Below are 21039 nucleotides of genomic sequence, written 5' to 3' on the forward strand. Positions count from 1 at the left end.
CACACACATATACACACACATATACACACACATACATTCACATACACATATACATATAAATTAGAGTGGAATTTAAAAAAACAAGTATAATGGGGGAGCAGTACAACCTGGGATGTACAGTAATAAGGTTGAACAAGAGGACAGAGCTTTCAGGATTATGTCTAGTTGGCAATTATGTTTATTGCAATGGTAATTACTTATTTATTTACATGATAATTTCCGATAAAACGGTTTTGATGGTACAGTAAAAGCAGTTACTGTAAATATAGTAAGTGTTACAAGAAATATTAATACTTCGATAATAGGTATTTTTTAAGAGATGATTTAAAGGAAGGGAGCGTAGTCTTTGCTCGGATGGGTGGGGGTAAGTTGTTCCACACCTTCACACCATGATATTTTATGGAGGTCTGGGACTGAGAGGAGTGCATGGGGGTGGTCTTAGTACAGTAGCTCTGGGTGCCTTAAGTTGTATCTCTGATTATTCTGGAACTGGAAATAATTGTTGTCAAGCAAGTGAATTGATAGATTTGTAAACAAAGAGGGCACAGCAGTAGGTGTTAATATCTTCAAATTAAAAAATTTTCAATGTAGTAAATTTTTCGTTTGTGATGGGTTTTTTTCAAGTAGGACATTGTCCATACAACTCTCTTTTGTCAAGTAACCAGAGATTGTGTTTTTGAAGAGCTAGAGGGCCCCCATAGTGTGTGACAGTGTATCAGGTGTTGGTAAACATGATCATGATAGATTTCTTTCATTGCTGTGAGAGTGAGCGACTGTCGAGTGTGATACTTGATACAGCACTGTTTATTGATTTTACTGTGAATGGCTTGTATGTGGTTTCTCCAGCTAAGTTTCTCATCAACAATAACTCCCAGGAGTCTAGTATTTTGTTCACGTTTGAGGACTATATTACCAAGGTACAGGGGGTCCAGGTCTGGGGGTAAGTTTTCCTTCTGTGAAAGATCGTGTAGTGGGTTTTCTCAAAGTTTAAGGTCAGTTTATTACGTATTACCCAGGTCTCGACTTTAGTTTATTCAGTGTTCATAGTTCTCATCAAGGAATGGAGGTCTGAGTTGCTGGCATAGAGATTACTATCGTCTGCAAATAAGTTGTATTTTATGAGTGAGCTGGCGTGGACTATGTCGTTTATGTACAACAAAAACAGTACTGGACCGAGAATGGAACTTTGGGGGACTCCATACAAGATTGGCGAGGATTCAGATTGGTGGTTATTATAGCAGACATACTGCATCCTGTTGGACAGATGTTAATTAAGTTCACTCAGATTAGACTGGAGCACTTAAGTCGTACTTTACCATTCATAAAATAGATCTTCAATTACTTATTACATCATTAAACACTCATGATATGACGAAATTGTCAATACATATGATTACATAACACCCTCGACAAAATCCAAAATTAAGATAGTATCAAACACATCTTGTTAGTTCGGAATGAACATCATGACACTTTAACTAGCATTCAGTGGTAGCACACCTGGTTGGTGGACTCAACTCTGATAACAACAGTACCACTGATAACACCAACATTCATGGGTTCAATACTTAACCTGGGATAACTATATTTGTGCTAGTCAATCCCCAATCGTAGATATAATAATAATACTTTGGCCTATATAACTGTAAGGAGTGCCCCATGGTGTAACAACAAACGAAGAACGCTGTTAAGGTCGGTTGCAGTCCGACACACAGTGAGGGAGTTTGGGCCTAGTAACCAGGGTGCGGACCCGCACAGTTTAATCCTGCCGAATTAACGACATAGTCCAATACAGCCAGCTGGTATGCAGTTACCGATCCCCGGTAGCTGCTGGGTATTCAGCTAACACACACACTGTGCATGCGATAATGATGAAGAAGCGTCAGAGAAGTTAATAATAACTCAATCACAAACAATCTTTTGTCTAGCAACGACAGACAACATTTACGTTATATTAATTCTTTCACTGGGTAAATGACGATTTCACTGTTACAACATGATCGTTGATATTCACAAAATTTACTGAGCTAAACTGACTCAATATGGCGGGCGGAGAATCGTACACATACCCGAGATAATGACGGAGAAGCGTCAGAGAAGTGACGCTCTCAGAAGCTGCAGCTGGCGCCTCCTCCCGGGTGGGGGGTAGAGCTGGTGGAGGGTGCACTGCTGCCCCCCTGGCCCTGTGTCGGCACACTTGCTTTCACTACCCTCCCCCTGAATGTAACCCGCGTACTCCTCCCTCTTCTGCTTCAAGTCCTGCAGTTGCTTCTTATGCTGTTCCCTCTGCATTATCGTGGGATTGGGTGAATGAATACATCCCGAAATGCCTTTCTCCTTGCTAAGTTTTTTGCCTGCCAAATAACCTGCCATTTCTCTTCCCCACTCGCTACTGTGATCCTGAGGGGGCGAGGCTTATCCCCCTGCTTTTGTCCCAGCCTCCTCACATCCTGAGGGTTGATGTTATCTTCAGAACCTCTGTACAAATATTTTGAAACTATCTTATCGTGTTACCTTACTCACAGTTCCCTCCGCCTGGCTCTCTGGGACTCCAAAAACTATTACATTGTTCCTGCGCTGGAAACGTTCCTATTGTTCCTCCTCTTCCCTAACAGTAGGTCCGTTAATTTTAATTTCTTCGACACACTTCTTCAGAGTCCCTAGCTGCTGTAGAACCTGTTCTGATCCTGCATTACTCTCCGCCCCCTCCCGTGGCCCTGCTAATAAGTCAGCATAACTCCTCTTAACAGCCACCTCCATTCTATCGGCTACTTCCTCAGTCTCAGCAAGGATCTCTTTCCCAACTTGCTCTAGTTTGGCAACCAGCAGGGCTCCAGCTTCATCTATTTTCGTCCCTAGAGAACTCGTTCCCTTATGGTTTGCAGTTGCCTCATTCACCTTGACTATGCAGTCAGGGCAATACCAGCAACAGCCTTCATGCTTTACAGCAGCTTGCATCGTCCTAAATGTTGCATTAGTCAGGCCTGTATCATCCATATCTGTTATCCCCGCATTAATCTCATATCATACTCATGGTTGTTGTTGGGGGGGGGTGCAGACTGTGTATAGATCTACATTTATTTAAGAATAAAGAAAAAAAACAGTACTTAGCTGCCCTCTGCTGGTTTTATCCTCCCCTGTTGCCTTTAGGGTTGTCTTCTCTTATTTTTTTTCAGTTCACTTCTGCAATTTGTCAGTATTTACGTGCTATCTCTATGTACACTGCATTGTGCTATGACTAATGGATTTTATACGCCCTTTCAGTCCTTAAGAAACCCAGAAAAATAAAATAAATCTTTCTTTGGGGCAGTAATAGACTGCCTTTTAGGATGGCCAAACTTGTTGTTTTTATTTTTATTTTTTTTATTTTAACTATTATTTCCTTATACTACAGTTCTTTCTTTTCCCATTCTTGTCTATATCTCTTGGTGCTATCACTGTGTACACTGTATCTCCCTGTGAATGGTGTATTGTAGGCAGTTTCAGTCCATGAGAAAACACAAACAAAATTTTTGACCAAATATACTTTTCTCTCAGAATTGGAATTTAAGAGGTTTAACTAATTAGGTACATCCAGAATAACACACACACACCTAAATCTCACCTTGGAAACCCATAGCTGGCGAGTAATTAACATTGTGAACCTTGGTATTTTTTTCATTACCAGTTGGGACCAGGAGACTTTATGGAGAGATGAGTGATCCAGAGACCATTAGCCTGGTCCAGGGGTCAGCAGTCTGTTGGTCTTAGGACCAGTATTAATCTGGTCTAGGGACCCCCTTTATTATTCTAAGTTAGTGTAATGTCTGAAATGATTAGCTTAATTATAGGTCAAGGATAAGTTGTCCTAATTTATTTAGTATGGATCAGGAAGCTAATTCTAGGACTGTAGTTAGCCTGATTAAAACTGCACAGCTTGTTACCTCAAAATACCATGTGCGTTGGGTATGTGTGACCTCCCTCACAGGTTCACTGTCAAATCTCTCATCTGGAAGTTTTTGACCAGAGAACTGGAAGAGAATTCTCTCTGGAGGAAAGAACTTCAGATGACCCTTACCTCTTAGCTCAGAGATCAGGTTATTTTGCTAGGAAGTGCCTTTTGCTTGGACCAGCATTAGTTGTGCAGAGAGGTGCTGGTAGCCTATGGGATGGTCGTGCACCAACTAGTGTTTAATAAAGTCATCATACAAGTTTATATTTGTTCATCATGTACTACAAATACACAATGTAAGTCCACTAAACCAAAGATAATTTAGGAAGGACATCCAAAGATTATTTCCATTAAAGTATGGGATAAATAAATCGTTAGTCATTAAAATTACCATCCAAGTTCACATTGGCTCTTGTGTTGTGAAGGTGTAAATATTAACTAACTCCTTGTAATTCTGCACTAATACACTTGTCACATACATACATACACACCATTGTTAAGTATTTTATCTAAGTGCCATACATATGGTGTATCTTGATATTTCTGTAATAAGTTGTACTTGACACAGGAGGAGACGTCTGGTCCTGCAGCAACACAGCACAGCACCTTATATCACGGCTCCTGTACAGAAGAAAACTTATCTACTGATTCTTGGCAGATTATGTTACCATTTGAGGTGAACTGAAGCCTTGATGTAATAGTGATTGAAGACTACAGTACAGGAGGAGAGAGTGTTATCTGGCATTGGTATTAAAATAGTTAGCAACTGTGTGTTAGTAACTTACAGGGTTCAGTTTAACACAGATAGGCTCATCATATATTTTAATAAAGTACAGGTATCCCCCAAGATACTTACAGTATGTCCAATAAATGAACAATCATTATTACAAAAATATCAGTTTGACTTAACAAATTCCCCTCAGTCACACGGTCAGTATAGCCCAGTGGTGCATTGGCACTATTGCAGAATGTATTTATTATTTTACAAGAATTAGAACCCTTAGTGCTATACAGTATGTTAGAGGATACCTGTACATGTAAATTAATGTACAGTACTGTAGGCTATATAGTCTTGCATGCCTAGAAGTGCTCATTTTGTGTACCTACAGTAGACTGTATAGCCTTGGTGCACTTTTACTAGTACTACTTTTTTTTTTCTTCACCTTTCTAGTTTTTGTTTCACTTCAGTTAATTAAATTATTATTATTAAAGTAGTTTTGAAGAAGATTACAGGGGGCCCCCAATTTACGAACAGGTTCCGTTCCTTATGACATTCTTTTTCGGATTTGTACTTAAGTAGGAACACGCGCCATGAGCATACCATACTTACAGAACAATGTTTAAAATCACACTATATCACAGCCTAAGTCCTTATATACATCTAAAATCAATTAATTTAAGACAAAAGAGAAATAGATTGACAATACAGTAAATGAAAGTAAAAAATATCATTAGATGATATATTGTAAATTTCATGTTTAACACCGTTCATATCGGCGGGGACTCCCTGTACTTTCTACAAGTTTTAATTTTTACATAGTAACAGTGCAGTACTTTGTCTTAAGTAATATTTTCATATACTTTCTCCCCCACTGGCTAAAATGGACCTGAATTGAGCTGGACCTGCAGTGAACTAGACCTGAAGTGAACTGGACCGTAATTACTATCTGGTATTTTACTTAATATTTTCTGGTACTTTTAATATTAGAAAGGTTCTACAGATATCCCTCAGTTTATAAAAGTTTTGTTCCTGAGAAACCTTTAGTAAATCACATCAATACTTCCATAGACTCCCATTATAAAAGCCAAGATACTTTTCTGCGATGAAAATACTTCCCCCAAATGATGTACTGTACGCAATTATTATAAGCCACTATAGGAGGAGCTCTACTGATGAATGAGTTATGTTCTGGAGGTTTGTTTGTGAGTCCAACTTTACTCATGTAGATGTACAGTACAGTGGCCTGTAAGTTGACCTTTGAAGCTCCAATTTGTTTTCTTAAAACTAAGAGTCGTCTTATACAAGGGTATACAATGTCGATCTCTAAATACACTCCACCACTAGCACCAGATTTTCACTTTGCTGTACCGGCAGGTCTCGGTCACATAATTTCCAGCACTCGTAAATAAGTTTTACCTAACTGTAGCATTTTTCCAGAAGAGTAAATGTTACTGAACTCAGCTTAAGTTTAGTGTTTACACTAGTCACATTATGGGTGTCCCTACACACACCGACACCTTTCAAAATATCTTTCGGTGTTAACTGCGATTTTTTACAAACAAATGTTACTGGGGCAATAACTTGGAATATTTGTTGTTAAATTTAAAAAAAAAATGCAGTTATTGTATATTGATATAATGCTCCAGGATTTTATAAATGTTTACATGAATGTGGTGTAAAGTTGTTAACAAGACAGGCACCTGGGAGCAACTGGCTGGCCTGCAGCAGCTCGGTCAGTGAATGTCACTAGATTTATCGGCAAAGTTGCTAAATACAAAAAAAAATCTGGAGAAATACCATTACATATAAGACGTTATCTAACACGAGAATTGTTAACAATGGCTTTGATAAATGCAAAAAAAACTGTCACAGGTGGCATTAAAGGTAGACGGCATAAACAACGCTAAACTGGCAACTAGGTCAACATATGAATGACCACTATCTCTGTTGTACAGTAGTCAGTATACTGCACATTATGTTCACATAGACTCAAGTGCTAAGTACCATAGAATGTTGATGCACAACTGGCACATAATTAATGGTCACTTTCCTATCTGTATACAACTGTTAGTACAGTGTATTTCCATATAGATATTCAGTGAAAAAATAATTGATGGGTCTTATCCCACAAAGGGTAGGTTAAGACAATATGAAACTCATCTTAATTGTGAAGTTAAACAGATTATAAGAATCATCAGTTCATTTTCCTTCAGAATTATCAGTAAAAATTATTTTTGGATCACCTCTCTGGCTTATTTAACCTTAAGATTAACCACCCTAACCTTACCTAACTTACTTAGTGTTAAGGTGCTTAATCATCAGGTGATATTAATTGGGGGCTATCTTCATGTGATCTTTGGTTTCTCTATCAAGCTCCTCAGATCAGCCATCACACCAGACCAGGACCAGGACCTGTACGAGAGAAGGAATACTGTGGTCTACCTTGCAGTGTGTTATTGAGTTAGTTACTTTACAGTAGAAGTAAGTGGCCACACCAGTACTTAACAGATTATTTAACTATGTTGAGTTTTGGTGTTATTTGAATCATTCTATAGATTTGTAAACTGACTAATGACTTTAGACGGTGTTTAAGATTAGGTTTCTAACAGTTAAAACTGTGGTTAAGTTGTGTGGAGGTGAGACAATGACTTAGCACTATGCTGAAGGTGTTTAAAAGTGAGAAAGTGACTTATAGTGAAGTTTGTAGAAGTAAGGATATTAGTTTAAAAATTTGTGTATGGGAGAAAATGACTAATTACCTTCATGAGATTTAGAGTATAGTTTAATTTTTATACAAGAAGTTGGAGGTCAATACTATAGGCGTAATATTTTTTAGGGATTAAAATTCTTCCTTTTCCGCGGATCATTTACAGTGAAAGGTACAGTACAGAGTGAGAGAAGGCTGGTTGTATATTAAGGTTGAGAAAGGAAAGGCTGTACTGTACTAAGTTAATGGATAGGGGAGACTGCCGGACGTATGACTGACGAGTATTACAGTAAAGGAGGGAAAGCTGTTGAGTGTATGACTTAAGATAATACAGTACTGAAGTTGTATGAGCAAGAGAAAAGGCTGGTGATGTATAATTGAGGGAAACTTGACTAGAATGTAAGATTTACTGTACTGAAGCAGATAAAGAGGATTTTGACCTGCACTGATTTTTTTCAGAGTCATTTAACCGCAGCGACCTCTACCTCATAGCTCTATCTATTAACTGCAGCTGACCCCAACATGAAGGACATTTCATCTATCAACTGGAATCAACTGCATCTGAACCCCTTTCCCCTACCCCTTTAGAGCGGGGGTCAGAAGTCTCTTCTGGGAAGAACCTTACTCTCGGAGCATTATAACTCTGGGTTTATGGCTCGGACATTTCTGTATCTGGGATAAGGAGCTTCCTGGAGGAGGCGACTGGCCCTAGGAGCAGCAATTGCTGTATCTAGGTGTCAGCGTTAGGCTGCTTAGGTTCCCTTTTTTTTTAAGGATCTTCAGGCGAGCCTCTTCAAGGATACACTGAATCCTAGGACAAGGAGAGCCGGTCCTGAAGAAGATTGGTACCATTTTTTTTATCCTTTTGAGCTGGGGTCAGGGGGCTTCTTCCTAGTGGTGATTGGCTTTTGGACCAGCATGCTTGTTTGTCCAGTGGTTCCAGGAGTCAGGATCCTCTTGGGGGAGAACCTTGGCCCTCGGACCTGGCGTGAGCCAGGTTCAGGGACTCCCCTTTTTTTCTCATCTTAGGCTCTGTCTAAGGTGTCCTCTCGGTTCATAGTGGCTGGGGCACTGAAAACAGTTTACCTCACCTTATGAATCTGTGAAGGGCACCTAAGACTTCTTTCACAGGAGCTGTTTTATCTCCTGTCTTAGAAATCCATTGATTTCTAAGATCAGAGATAAAAACACACTAGTGTGAAAGAAGTCTTAGGTGTTCTTCACTGATTCATAAGGTGAGATGAACTGTTTTCAGTGCCCCAGTCACTAGGAACCTAGGGAGGTCACCCTAAGGCCAAGCCTAATTCCAAGATGAGGGACTATGTCCCTCAGCCTTAGGGGGATGGGTAACTCCTACCCTAATCATAGAATGTACTGGAAGTATAAATAAAAGTATATTGAAATTCTAAATTTTTATTTAAAACCAATTTACAAAATAATTTGTGGAGAGGAGGAGTCCTCCTCCCCCTCCAGGGGGAGAGGGATGAGGAGTCCTCTTCCAGGGGGAGGGGGGGTCCTCCTCCCCCTCCCACCCCCCTAAGGCCTCCCCCCCCTAAGGTGAGGGACATAGTCCCTCATCTTGGAATTAGGCTTGGCCTTAGGGTGACCTCCCTAGGTTCCTAGTGACTGGGGCACTGAAAACAGTTCATCTCACCTTATGAATCAGTGAAGAACACCTAAGACTTCTTTCACACTAGTGTGTTTTTATCTCTGATCTTAGAAATCAATGGATTTCTAAGACAGGAGATAAAACAGCTCCTGTGAAAGAAGTCTTAGGTGCCCTTCACAGATTCATAAGGTGAGGTAAACTGTTTTCAGTGCCCCAGCCACTATGAACTGAGAGGACACCTTAGACAGAGCCTAAGATGAGAAAAAAAGGGGAGTCCCTGAACCTGGCTCACGCCAGGTCCGAGGGCCAAGGTTCTCCCCCAAGAGGATCCTGACTCCTGGAACCACTGGACAAACAAGCATGCTGGTCCAAAAGCCAATCACCTCTAGGAAGAAGCCCCCTGACCCCAGCTCAAAAGGATAAAAAAAATGGTACCAATCTGCTTCAGGACCGGCTCTCCTTGTCCTAGGATTCAGTGTATCCTTGAAGAGGCTCGCCTGAAGATCCTTAAAAAAAAAGGGAACCTAAGCAGCCTAACGCTGACACCTAGATACAGCAATTGCTGCTCCTAGGGCCAGTCGCCTCCTCCAGGAAGCTCCTTATCCCAGATACAGAAATGTCCGAGCCATAAACCCAGAGTTATAATGCTCCGAGAGTAAGGTACTTCCCAGAAGAGACTTCTGACCCCCGCTCTAAAGGGGTAGGGGAAAGGGGTTCAGATGCAGTTGATTCCAGTTGATAGATGAAATGTCCTTCATGTTGGGGTCAGCTGCAGTTGATAGATGAAACTATGGTGGGGTCAGCTGCAGTTAATAGATGACTCTCTTTATGGTTGGCTCTGATGAAATAAAACCTAACCTAGGATGTGGAAGAAACGAAAGAAAGAAAGAAATCCAGTGCAGATTAAGTAATACAAATCCTTCCTTCACTTGTATAAAACTTCAGTCTAGCATGATGGTCCATTAAGAGCAGTGTACTGTATACTGAACCTTGTGATTAACACTGCCTTCACTTCCCCAACAGGTGAACCTACAGTACTGTACATTAATTTACATGTACAGGTATCCTCTAACATACTGTATAGCACTAAGGGTTCTAAGTTAAAAAACATATTGAATGGTAGAACTCTTGTATTATGTTCTGGGAGGGAAAAATCAGTCAACTGGTGGGTTTTTCACCAATATAATTCTTGTAAAATAATAAATACATTCTGCAATAGTGCCAATGCACCACTGGGCTATACTGACCGTGTGACTGAGGGGAATTTGTTAAGTCAAACTGATATTTTTGTAATAATGATTGTTCATTTATTGGACATACTGTAAGTATCTTGGGGGATACCTGTACTTTATTAAAATATATGATGAGCCTATCTGTGTTAAACTGAACCCTGTAAGTTACTAACACACAGTTGCTAACTATTTTAATACCAATGCCAGATAACACTCTCTCCTCCTGTACTGTAGTCTTCAATCACTATTACATCAAGGCTTCAGTTCACCTCAAATGGTAACATAATCTGCCAAGAATCAGTAGATAAGTTTTCTTCTGTACAGGAGCCGTGATATAAGGTGCTGTGCTGTGTTGCTGCAGGACCAGACGTCTCCTCCTGTGTCAAGTACAACTTATTACAGAAATATCAAGATACACCATATGTATGGCACTTAGATAAAATACTTAACAATGGTGTGTATGTATGTATGTGACAAGTGTATTAGTGCAGAATTACAAGGAGTTAGTTAATATTTACACCTTCACAACACAAGAGCCAATGTGAACTTGGATGGTAATTTTAATGACTAACTAACGATTTATTTATCCCATACTTTAATGGAAATAATCTTTGGATGTCCTTCCTAAATTATCCTTGGTTTAGTGGACTTACATTGTGTATTTGTAGTACATGATGAACAAATATAAACTTGTATGATGACTTTATTAAACACTAGTTGGTGCACGACCATCCCATAGGCTACCAGCACCTCTCTGCACAACTAATGCTGGTCCAAGCAAAAGGCACCTCCTAGCAAAATAACCTGATCTCTGAGCTAAGAGGTAAGGGTCATCTGAAGTTCTTTCTTCCAGAGAGAATTCTCTTCCAGTTCTCTGGTCAAAAACTTCCAGATGAGAGATTTGACAGTGAACCTGTGAGGGAGGCCACACATACCCAATGCACATGGTATTTTGAGGTAACAAGCTGTGCAGTTTTAATCAGGCTAACTACAGTCCTAGAATTAGCTTCCTGATCCATACTAAATAAATTAGGACAACTTATCCTTGACCTATAATTAGGCTAAACATTTCAGACATTACACTAACTTAGAAAAATAAAGGGGGGTCCCTAAACCAGATTAATACTGGTCCTAAGACCAACAGACTGCTGACCCCTGGACCAGGCTAATGGTCTCTGGATCACTCATCTCTCCATAAAGTCTCCTGATCCCAACTGGTAATGAAAAAAAATACCAAGGTTCACAATGTTAATTACTCGCCAGCTATGGGTTTCCAAGGTGAGATTTAGGTGTGTGTGTGTGTTATTCTGGATGTACCTAATTAGTTAAACCTCTTAAATTCCAATTCTGAGAGAAAAGTATATTTGGTCAAAAATTTTGTTTGTGTTTTCTCATGGACTGAAACTGCCTACAATACACCATTCACAGGGAGATACAGTGTACACAGTGATAGCACCAAGAGATATAGACAAGAATGGGAAAAGAAAGAACTGTAGTATAAGGAAATAATAGTTAAAATAAAAAAAATAAAAATAAAAACAACAAGTTTGGCCATCCTAAAAGGCAGTCTATTACTGCCCCAAAGAAAGATTTATTTTATTTTTCTGGGTTTCTTAAGGACTGAAAGGGCGTATAAAATCCATTAGTCATAGCACAATGCAGTGTACATAGAGATAGCACGTAAATACTGACAAATTGCAGAAGTGAACTGAAAAAAAATAAGAGAAGACAACCCTAAAGGCAACAGGGGAGGATAAAACCAGCAGAGGGCAGCTAAGTACTGTTTTTTTTCTTTATTCTTAAATAAATGTAGATCTATACACAGTCTGCACCCCCCCCCAACAACAACCATGAGTATGATATGAGATTAATGTGGGGATAACAGATATGGATGATACAGGCCTGACTAATGCAACATTTAGGACGATGCAAGCTGCTGTAAAGCATGAAGGCTGTTGCTGGTATTGCCCTGACTGCATAGTCAAGGTGAAAGAGGCGATTGCAAGCCAAAGGGGAACAAGTTCCCTAGGGACGAAAATAGATGAAGCTAGAGCCTTGCTGGTTGCCAAACTAGGACAAGTTGGGAAAGAGATCCTTGCTAAGACTGAGGAAGTAGCCGATATAATGGAGGTAGTTGTTAAGAGAAATTATGCCGAGGCATTAGCAGGGCTACTGGAGGTGGCGGAGAGTAATTTAGGATCAGAACAGGTTCTACAGCAGCTAGGAACCCTGAAGCAGTGTGTCGAAGAAATGGAAATTAACGGACCTACTGTTAGGGAAGAGGAGGAACAACTGGAACATTTCCAGCGCAGGAACAATGTAATAGGTTTTGGAGTCCCTGAGAGCCAGGTGGAGGGAACTTAGAGTAAGATAACACACAATAAGATGTAGTTTAAGAATATTTGTACAGAGGTTCTGAAGATGCCATCACCCCCCCAGGATGTGAGGAGGCTGGGACAACAGCAGGGAGATAAGCCTGGTCCCCCCAGGATCACACTAGTGAGTGAGGAGGAGAAATGGAAGGTTATTCGGCAGGCAAAAAACTGAGCAAGGAGCGAGGCATCTTGGAGTGTATTCATTCACCCAGAATGCACGGTAATGCAGAGGGAACAGCACAGGAAGCTCCTGCAGGGCTTGAAGCAGAGAAGGGATGAGTCGAGGAGGAACAGGGAGAGGGTAGTGGAAGCAAGTGTGCCAACACAGAGACAAGGGGGCAACAGCGCACCCCCCACCCGGGAGGAGGCGAGCACGGTGTAAACAATGACATACAGTGTACTTAGCAAATGCTGCAGCTTCTGAGAATGGGGGGGGGGGGTGTTACTACTAAGAGCAGAGACATTACCGAGAACAAATTCTGGCTCGAATGTCATGTACACTAATTCTGACATGTTTCTTGATAAGAGAGAGGAGTTTGAAACACTACTGAAGGTACACCAACCAGATATTGTAGGAGTTGCAGAACTGGGGCCGGATACTCAAAATACCATATATTGTCGAATCTTTACAGTACCGTAAATTTAGCATACTCAAAATTTAATTACAGTTCCGTAAGCCTTTCGTAAGTTTTCATAACTCTAGTGTTTACCCTGTAAATTAAGTTCTCTTGTCGGAAGGTAGATGTCAGTGCAGGAGCTAGTTGGCCAATCAGCGCTCAGTTAACAAAATCATCAACCAATCACAAGAGAAGGAGAAATCAGCTGAGAGCGACGCACATATTATTATTTTGTAAACATGGAAGGACCACCAGCCAAGAAGAGACGGCCTGTTAGTACAAGAACAGGAGAATCGACCCAGAGGAATGCGAGTTCAGTATAGCTGGATATGACTCATTTACGATCCTTTTTTCAAAAAACTTGCAAGAGGGGTGTGGTTATCTATGCTAGGCAAGACCTTAGAGCCAGCCAGGTGAGAGTACAGGGAGTGGATGTTTTTGAAGAGTCCAAATGGTGTAAAATTAAATTACTTATCGTCGGGTGTATCTACAGATCCCCAAACTGTGGCCCACTAAATCAAAGGAACTTAAGAGCCTTAATAGACACTGCAGCAATGCTCAACCCTAGCCACCTCCATATCATGTGTACTTTAACTATGGCGACATAGACTGGAAAAACGAGTTCACCCCAAATGACTTGAATAACCCTGTTACTCTTTTTTTAGAAACTCTGAGAGATAATTTTCTGTTCCATCATGTTAGAGACCCGACACATTACAGAGGGGAGCAAACACCCAAGCCACTAGACCTCATCATAACAAATGAGGAGGGTATGGTGGCCAAACTGGAACACCTTGCCCCAGTTGGCATCAGTCACCACATAGTGTTGTCCTTCAGATTTAACTGTTACCTAGTTCAAGATAAGGCCAGGCCAAGGTGCAAATATTACAAGGGAAATTACAATGGGATGAGGGAAGAGATGAGGGGAATCCACTGGCCCAACTCATTGAGGCACAAGAACACATACACTACGCTGAATATCATAACTAGTAAAGTGACCCATTTGATCTATAAATATATACCCAAGACCAAACCCAGTGCCTCTAGGAATATGAGGGGGTCCCTACACATAAACCATGCGGCGGTTGACAAAGTTAAGAAGAAAACCCAGAATTCAAGACGTAGGTTGGGTCAAGCGATGAGCAGGACAGGAGGATGTATGCAAGAGCCAGAAAACAAGCAAAGGTAGGTGTAGAAGGGCTGAAAAGGAGTTCCAGAGGCTGGTTGCAAGTGAGGTCAAGACAAATCCAAAGGCGTTTTACCGCTATGCAAAGTCGAAATTAAAAATGCGAGTAGGAGTATCAGACCTGAGGCTTGAAGATGGTAGTTACACAGATTCTGACTAGGATAAAGCCGAGGCATTGAACAGCTTCTTTTCCTTGGTGTTCACAGGAGAGGATGCGATTAACCTTCCTGAGTTTGGGGACAAACGGTTCGACACAGCACTGACCCACATTATGTTCACAGAAGAGGGTATTAGAAATAAACTGTCAAAGCTGAAGGTCCATAAGAGTCCTGGCCCTGACATTGTGCATCCCAGAGTGCTAAGAGAGTTGTGCAACAAGCTTGCCGAGCCCCTAAAGATCCTGTTTTGTAAATGCCTGGATGAACAAAAGGTCCCCAGTGATTGGAAAGTGGTTTATGCGAGTCCTATACTCAAGAAGGGTGATCGCCACTCCACGAAAAACTATAGAGGGGTGAGCCTGACCAGCATAATATGTAAAATACTTGAGAGTACTATCAGAGATGCCGTGATGGAACATCTACTACGAAACAACCTTGTAGAGGATTGTCAACATGGTTTTATGCCGGGGCGTTCCTGCTTAACACAATTGCTCAAAGTATTGGATATTTGGACCCATATTCTGGAACGGGGTGGTAATATCGATAACCTATACCTAGATTTTGCCAAGGCTTTCAACAGTGTACCCCACGAAAGGCTGAAAATCAAACTGGAAGGGTACGGTATTCGGGGAAATATCCTAGCGTGGATAGAAGACTTTCTATATGACTGCAAGCAGTGTGTGGTGATTAATAGCACAAAATCATCATCTGTACCTGTCACAAAAGGGGTACCACAGGGCAGTGTAGGGCCCGCTGTCGTTTGTTTATTTCATAAATAACATGCCTGACGTTGTACACTCCTCCATACAAATGTTGCTGATGATGCCAAGTTATTTCAGGAAATCAAGTACCATGCAAACTGTGAAGAGCTGCAGAAGGATCTCTGTCAGCTCCAAAAAAGGTCGAAGAAATGGCTACTGAGATTCAAAGTCACGAAGTGTAAGAGGATGCACCTGGGGCGTACCAACGGTAAGGAGGCATATCAAATGTCCCAACGGGATGAAGAAACTGCACTATTTGAGACTGAATGGGAGAAGGACCTAGGTGTGTATGTTGACAATGAGCTGAAGTTCTCGGGCCATTGCGAGAAGAAGGTAAATCAGGCCTTTGGGTGGCCAATCACAGCAATGACCACAACTCCATTAAAAAAAAAAAAAATTGTCTTATGACAAAGATTTTGTGGTTGTAGGCCTCTTGACCTGGGCTGTACCTCCAACTCAGTGGAGATTGAGTTTTAAAAAATACAATCGCATCTAGCACTAAAAATCCTTTATCGGTTTACACTTTCACATCACTAAGACGATTCCGATGATCTCATGTAATCACTGTCAAATTGTTGCCGCTCATCAACGAAGGCCCGAGTTTTAATCAGGCTAACTACAGTCCTAGAATTAGCTTCCTGATCCATACTAAATAAATTAGGACAACTCATCCTTGACCTATGTTGTATCTTATGTCACCAATCAGATACATTTTTACATCTTAATTTATAAGAAATATTCAACATACCTTTGAGATTCCATCACCTTGAATCACACAATCAGATACAACCTTGCATCTTAACTTAGGAGAAATATTCAACATACTTTACATTTGAGACTATAGACCAGAGCTAAAACGTGAAGACATCTTGGTGCACAAGTGACGGCTTCTGCCCAGCCAACACCAGCAATGGTTGTGTGTGTGTTGGGTCATGCTCGACCTTATGCCTTCCTCCAACCTGTTGAGAGAAGAGATTGTGAATTTTCTGGTACAATGATGGTGACTTTCAACTTTTAATGATCTCATTATGTATCTAAGTCAGATAGTTTAGGGTTTTTTATTTATTTTTTCTGTGTGTGAGTGTGAGAAAGATAAACAAAGAGAGAGAGATAGAGCGTCAAAATACCCAAAACATGATATAAGAACAACATACAGCATCAACCATGCACGACCCAAGAGACACAGCATGATATGTGATACCTGGAAGACACCCAATGCTATAGCCTTGGGTGCCTCAAACACCCCAAGGTTATATTCAAACAAGTAAAATAGCCTATGGTGTTAGTAATTCCCTGATGTACTGTACAGTAAGTCATCACACTAACTTGGTACTCAATAACAAAGGTTATTTACCATTGTTCAAGCTATAGTTACTTATGTTTAAAGTGTTTTCTTTGCTGAAGGCATCAAAGCAAATTACATTGGTAAGTGACTATACATGACAGAAGAAAAACAATACAATAACATTATGTTCATAAACCATTAAAATACATATAAAAAAAATCGCCCATCCTTTTCTCCAATTTCCTGTCCATTTGTTCACGTTGGACTTCACAATGCCCATTCCAGTTGATAGAGGAGGAGGGCAACGATAAGAAAAAAATTGGGAGTCCCTGAACCTGGCTGATGCCAGGTCCAAGGGCCAGGGTTCTCCCCCAAGAGGATCCTGACTCCTGGAACCACTGGACAAACAAGAATGCTGGTCCAAAAGCCTCTTGGAAGAAGCCTCCTGACCCCAGCTCAAAAGGATAAAAAAAAGGCTAACCAAGTTCAGGACCGGCTCTCCTTGTCCTAGGTTTGGCACTTCCTGGATGAGCAATTCCAAACCCTTACAAAAAAAGGGAACCTACGCAGCCTGACACTGACTTCTGAGACACAGCAAATGCTGCTCCTAGGGTCAGTTACCTCCTCCAGGAAGCTCCTTATCCCAGATACAGAAATGTCCGAATCCTCTAGAACGGAGATACAATGTTCCGAGAGTAAGGCATTTCCCAGAACAGACTTCTGACCCCCGTTCTAAAGGGGTGGGGGAAAGGGGGCAAATGCAGTTGATGATTCTTCAAATTACATTGGTAAGTGACTATTGTATAGATGACTGATGAAAAGAGACAATACATACAGACATTACACCAATACAATACAGTATTCTCATAATAAACCATTAAAATCTTGCACTTTTCTTCTACAATTTCATTTCCATTTGTTTATGCTGGACTTCACAATGTCCATTCCAGTTGATAAAGGAGGAGGGCAACGATAAGAAAAAAAAAATGGGGAGTCCCTGAACCTGGCTGATGCCAGATCCGAGGGCCAGGGTTCTCCTCCAAGAGGATCCTGACTCCTGGAACCATTGGACAAACAAGCATGCTGGTCCAAAAACCTCCTTCCCAGTGTCATGATCGTGATGACGGCTAACCTAAAAACCTTAAGGATTCATTTTACGCTCAAACGTCCACAAAACCTGAGTCCCCCAGTGGAAACGTCCCCTGTTTTCTCTGTTTCCTTGATGACGTCATCGAGAGGCCGTCTTTGTCTAAAGGGAACTTTGAATATAATCTGCGAATTTCGTAGCAAGACGCTGTATGTTGGGACCTGTTGCCATCCAACCCTTGGTAATCAATTTAATTTTTGCTTTTGATAGCTCAGTCAGAGCATTGTTAGTGAAGATAATAGTAGGAAATGAAACTGAGTTCATAGTCTCAGTTTCAACGTCAGAGTGTACAGTAAAGTAATTCATCGAAATAGAAGTAGGTGGAGTCCCTGACCTAGCTTGAGTGAGAGTGCTGCGGGCATTTCAACCGTTAGTAAGTGCTCGCCCCTTCACCCATACAGGTAGGTCATTCCACTCTGTGTTGTGATTCGCCCTTCTTTAAGTGATTTGACCCAATTAATAGTTGATTGTGCAAGTGTTACAGTAACGCAGTTGATATGCTCTGAGTGAAGTAATGTTTACGTCTTTAACGTCCCCTGAAACGTGGTGTCGCTGTCACAGTTAGTAAGTGCTCGCCCCTTCACCCATACAGGTCCCTAACACAGCCTAGGCCGTGTCTGTAGGGTGGATGTTGTATCCACTATGTCTGGAGAGATGTCCGAGGTCCAGTAGGATCAGTTATCTTCGTGAGACCCAACCGTCAGACACTTCAGACTACCTATGGCCCCCATAGCTGGCCAGTCTGACCCTAACGCTCGGCCCGCGAGGTGACCCCGGATCACCAAGCCCCACACAACTACCAGCCCCCATCATTGGTGGATGAGTGTCTAACTCAGTAGGGCTATGGTGTGGTTGTGTTATTCCACTGGGTTCTTCAGAGTTCATTGGAAAGTACCCCATGGTGGCAGGACCCCCATGGCGGTTGCTTGATTATCACTCCTGACTACTGAGTGTTGTAGTGGCAGTTGTCCTTGGTCTTTATGGTGCTAAGTTACGATAAGAGTTTAAGTGTTATTGAGTATGTCCACCCAGTAGTGGTGTGAGTGTTATTGAGTATGTCCACCCAGTAGTGGTGTGAGTATGTTGAGCCTGAGGGCATAGTACCAGGTTTCGTCTGTTGGTACATATATTCTTTCTCCTATCTCCATTTTAATGTTTAAATAAATATTGTATTTGTATATTGTGTCTATTATTTACCTACAGTATCTACCGTTATTTCTTCCCTATTACTTGATACTATCATTACATATACCCCCGAGCCTCCTCTCGTCACACTACCAATGATTATAAGTAAAATTGTTATAAGAGGCACAGGCCCTTATAACAGTACAGTAAAGTCTTATGTTCTAGTCAAGTTTCTCCCACATATACGTTACTTGAGTATAGTTTTAATTCATATCACCAGCCTTCCCTCCCTCACTGTAATACTCTTCAATTATGTCTCCAGCAGTCTTCCCTCTCAATTAACTTTTGTCCACTCTTCCCTCACTCTGACCATAACATGGCATACAGCTCACAGGTGGGGAAAGTTGATAATCTCCCAGTAATTTAAACAGATGCAAAGAAAAATATCTAAATCAATTCTATCAGGCATTTGTATATTTAAAGCAGCATATACTGTATAGTGAAAGGTTCTGCTCTTCCTGTAGCTACATAAAAAAATGATCTTGAGGTAGACAGGCAAGCCCAGGATAAAGGAGCTTACTGGTAAGGTTAACCTACCATAAGCATGTACTGTACCAGGTACTATCATTCACTGTAAATGACCCATGGAAATGCATAAATTGTAACCCCTCAAAAATATTATGCGTGTATAGTTTGACCCCAATTTTTTACATAAAAATTTGATCATTAAGACTTGAACTATACTTTAAGATACAGTAAACGGTAATTTCATGAAGTTACTTTGTGATTTTATCTCTTACATAATTATTGAAGTAATATCCTCACTTTATTAAAGTTATTAACACCACAGTGTTAACTCTCACTCTGTGTCATGGGAAAATAGGCGGACGTTCTGCAACGTCACCCAGGGCTTAAGGATTAAGACATTTTGGGTTAGTATTTTCATTATAGAAAAGTATCTTGGCTTTTATAATGGGAGTCTATGGGAAAATTTATCTGATTTACTAAAGGTTTTACAGGAACAGAACTCTCTTATAAACTGGGGAATGCCTGTAGAACCTTCCTAATATTCAAAGTACCAGAAAATAGTAATTACAAGTAATTACCATCTAGTCCTTTAGGTCCAGTTAACTTCAGATCTCATTCACTTGCACGTCCAGCCCACTTTAGTCTAGTTCACATCAGGTCCAGCTCAATTCAGGTCCACTTTAGACAGTGATGGAGAAAGTATCTGGAAGTATTACTTAAAATAAAGTACAGTACTACACTGTTGCTTTGTACAAATTATAATTTGTATAAAGTAGCTTTCTTCAAAACTACTTACACAAAACAAAAGTTTAATTAACTGAAGTGAAACATACAAGTAGAAAAAGTAAAAAAGAAACTAGTATTTGTAAGGTATCAAAATTGATAAACGATGATATGCAAAGCTTAAAGTTATTAACATAATTAAGAGAGAAAATATGAGACAGAGGTATTTATGTATTTACAATCAACTTTGGGTTAAATTTTTTTTTTCTGTAATAACTAATCTTCATATTTCTTGTGGCACACCTGGGCTGGAATATCAGTTCAGCACAGGTGTTAAAATGATTTTATGCTTTTACTTTATATACAGGTAACTCTCGTTTTACGTGCGTTTGATTTAAGCGTTTTTGGAACAACGCGATTGTTCAATTAATACCAAAAGCTAATTTACACGCACCTATTTTTTAAATAACGCGCTCAAGACAGTTTAAATTTGCATCGTGTATTCACCTGGTCGCCTGGCAGTGGAGTCGCGTGTGATGCCTGTTGAGGTACTTGTAAGTTATTACTATAAAGTCGCAGTCATATCAACATCAAAAATTCTATATTATTAATAATAATAATAATAATAATAATTATAATAATGTAATAATAAAGATTATTACATTTAATGGTGAAGATAATGAAGTATTCTGCACAACAACTTTGACCACGTCCAGCAAGCTTCCCGGGTATCACTTTCTCAGTTCACACCAGCACTACTACTTCTCTGTGCTCCAATTTGCATTGTGTTTATCACGTACCTTTTTAGTGTTAAATGCTGTTTCCCCCATTGACCATGTCTGTAAAACACACATCTGCCTCTGGGACGCCTAAAGCTAAAAAGGCATGAAAAACAATCACAATGGACGTGAAATTAAATGTGATCACCGGCCTT

The 21039-nt window shown here is 40.5% G+C and overlaps 1 long non-coding RNA gene across 2 annotated transcripts; it reads right to left on the bottom strand.

Annotated features, from left to right (window-relative positions):
* Positions 1 to 9708: 9708 nt before the first annotated feature.
* On the bottom strand, positions 9709 to 20219 carry LOC121866183. Of its 2 annotated transcripts, none has more exons than XR_006088922.1 (3): positions 19961 to 20219; positions 16128 to 16256; positions 9709 to 10577 (listed from the first exon to the last, which is right to left on the bottom strand). It is a non-coding gene; the product is annotated as an uncharacterized LOC121866183 (long non-coding RNA). The 2 variants fall into 2 exon arrangements; XR_006088923.1 differs by having other exon boundaries at positions 16144 to 16256; positions 19961 to 20216.
* Positions 20220 to 21039: the final 820 nt, after the last annotated feature.

Source organism: Homarus americanus, unplaced genomic scaffold (assembly GCF_018991925.1).
Source record: "Homarus americanus isolate GMGI-L3 unplaced genomic scaffold, GMGI_Hamer_2.0 scaffold49543, whole genome shotgun sequence".
NCBI classification, from domain to species: Eukaryota; Metazoa; Arthropoda; class Malacostraca; order Decapoda; family Nephropidae; genus Homarus; species Homarus americanus.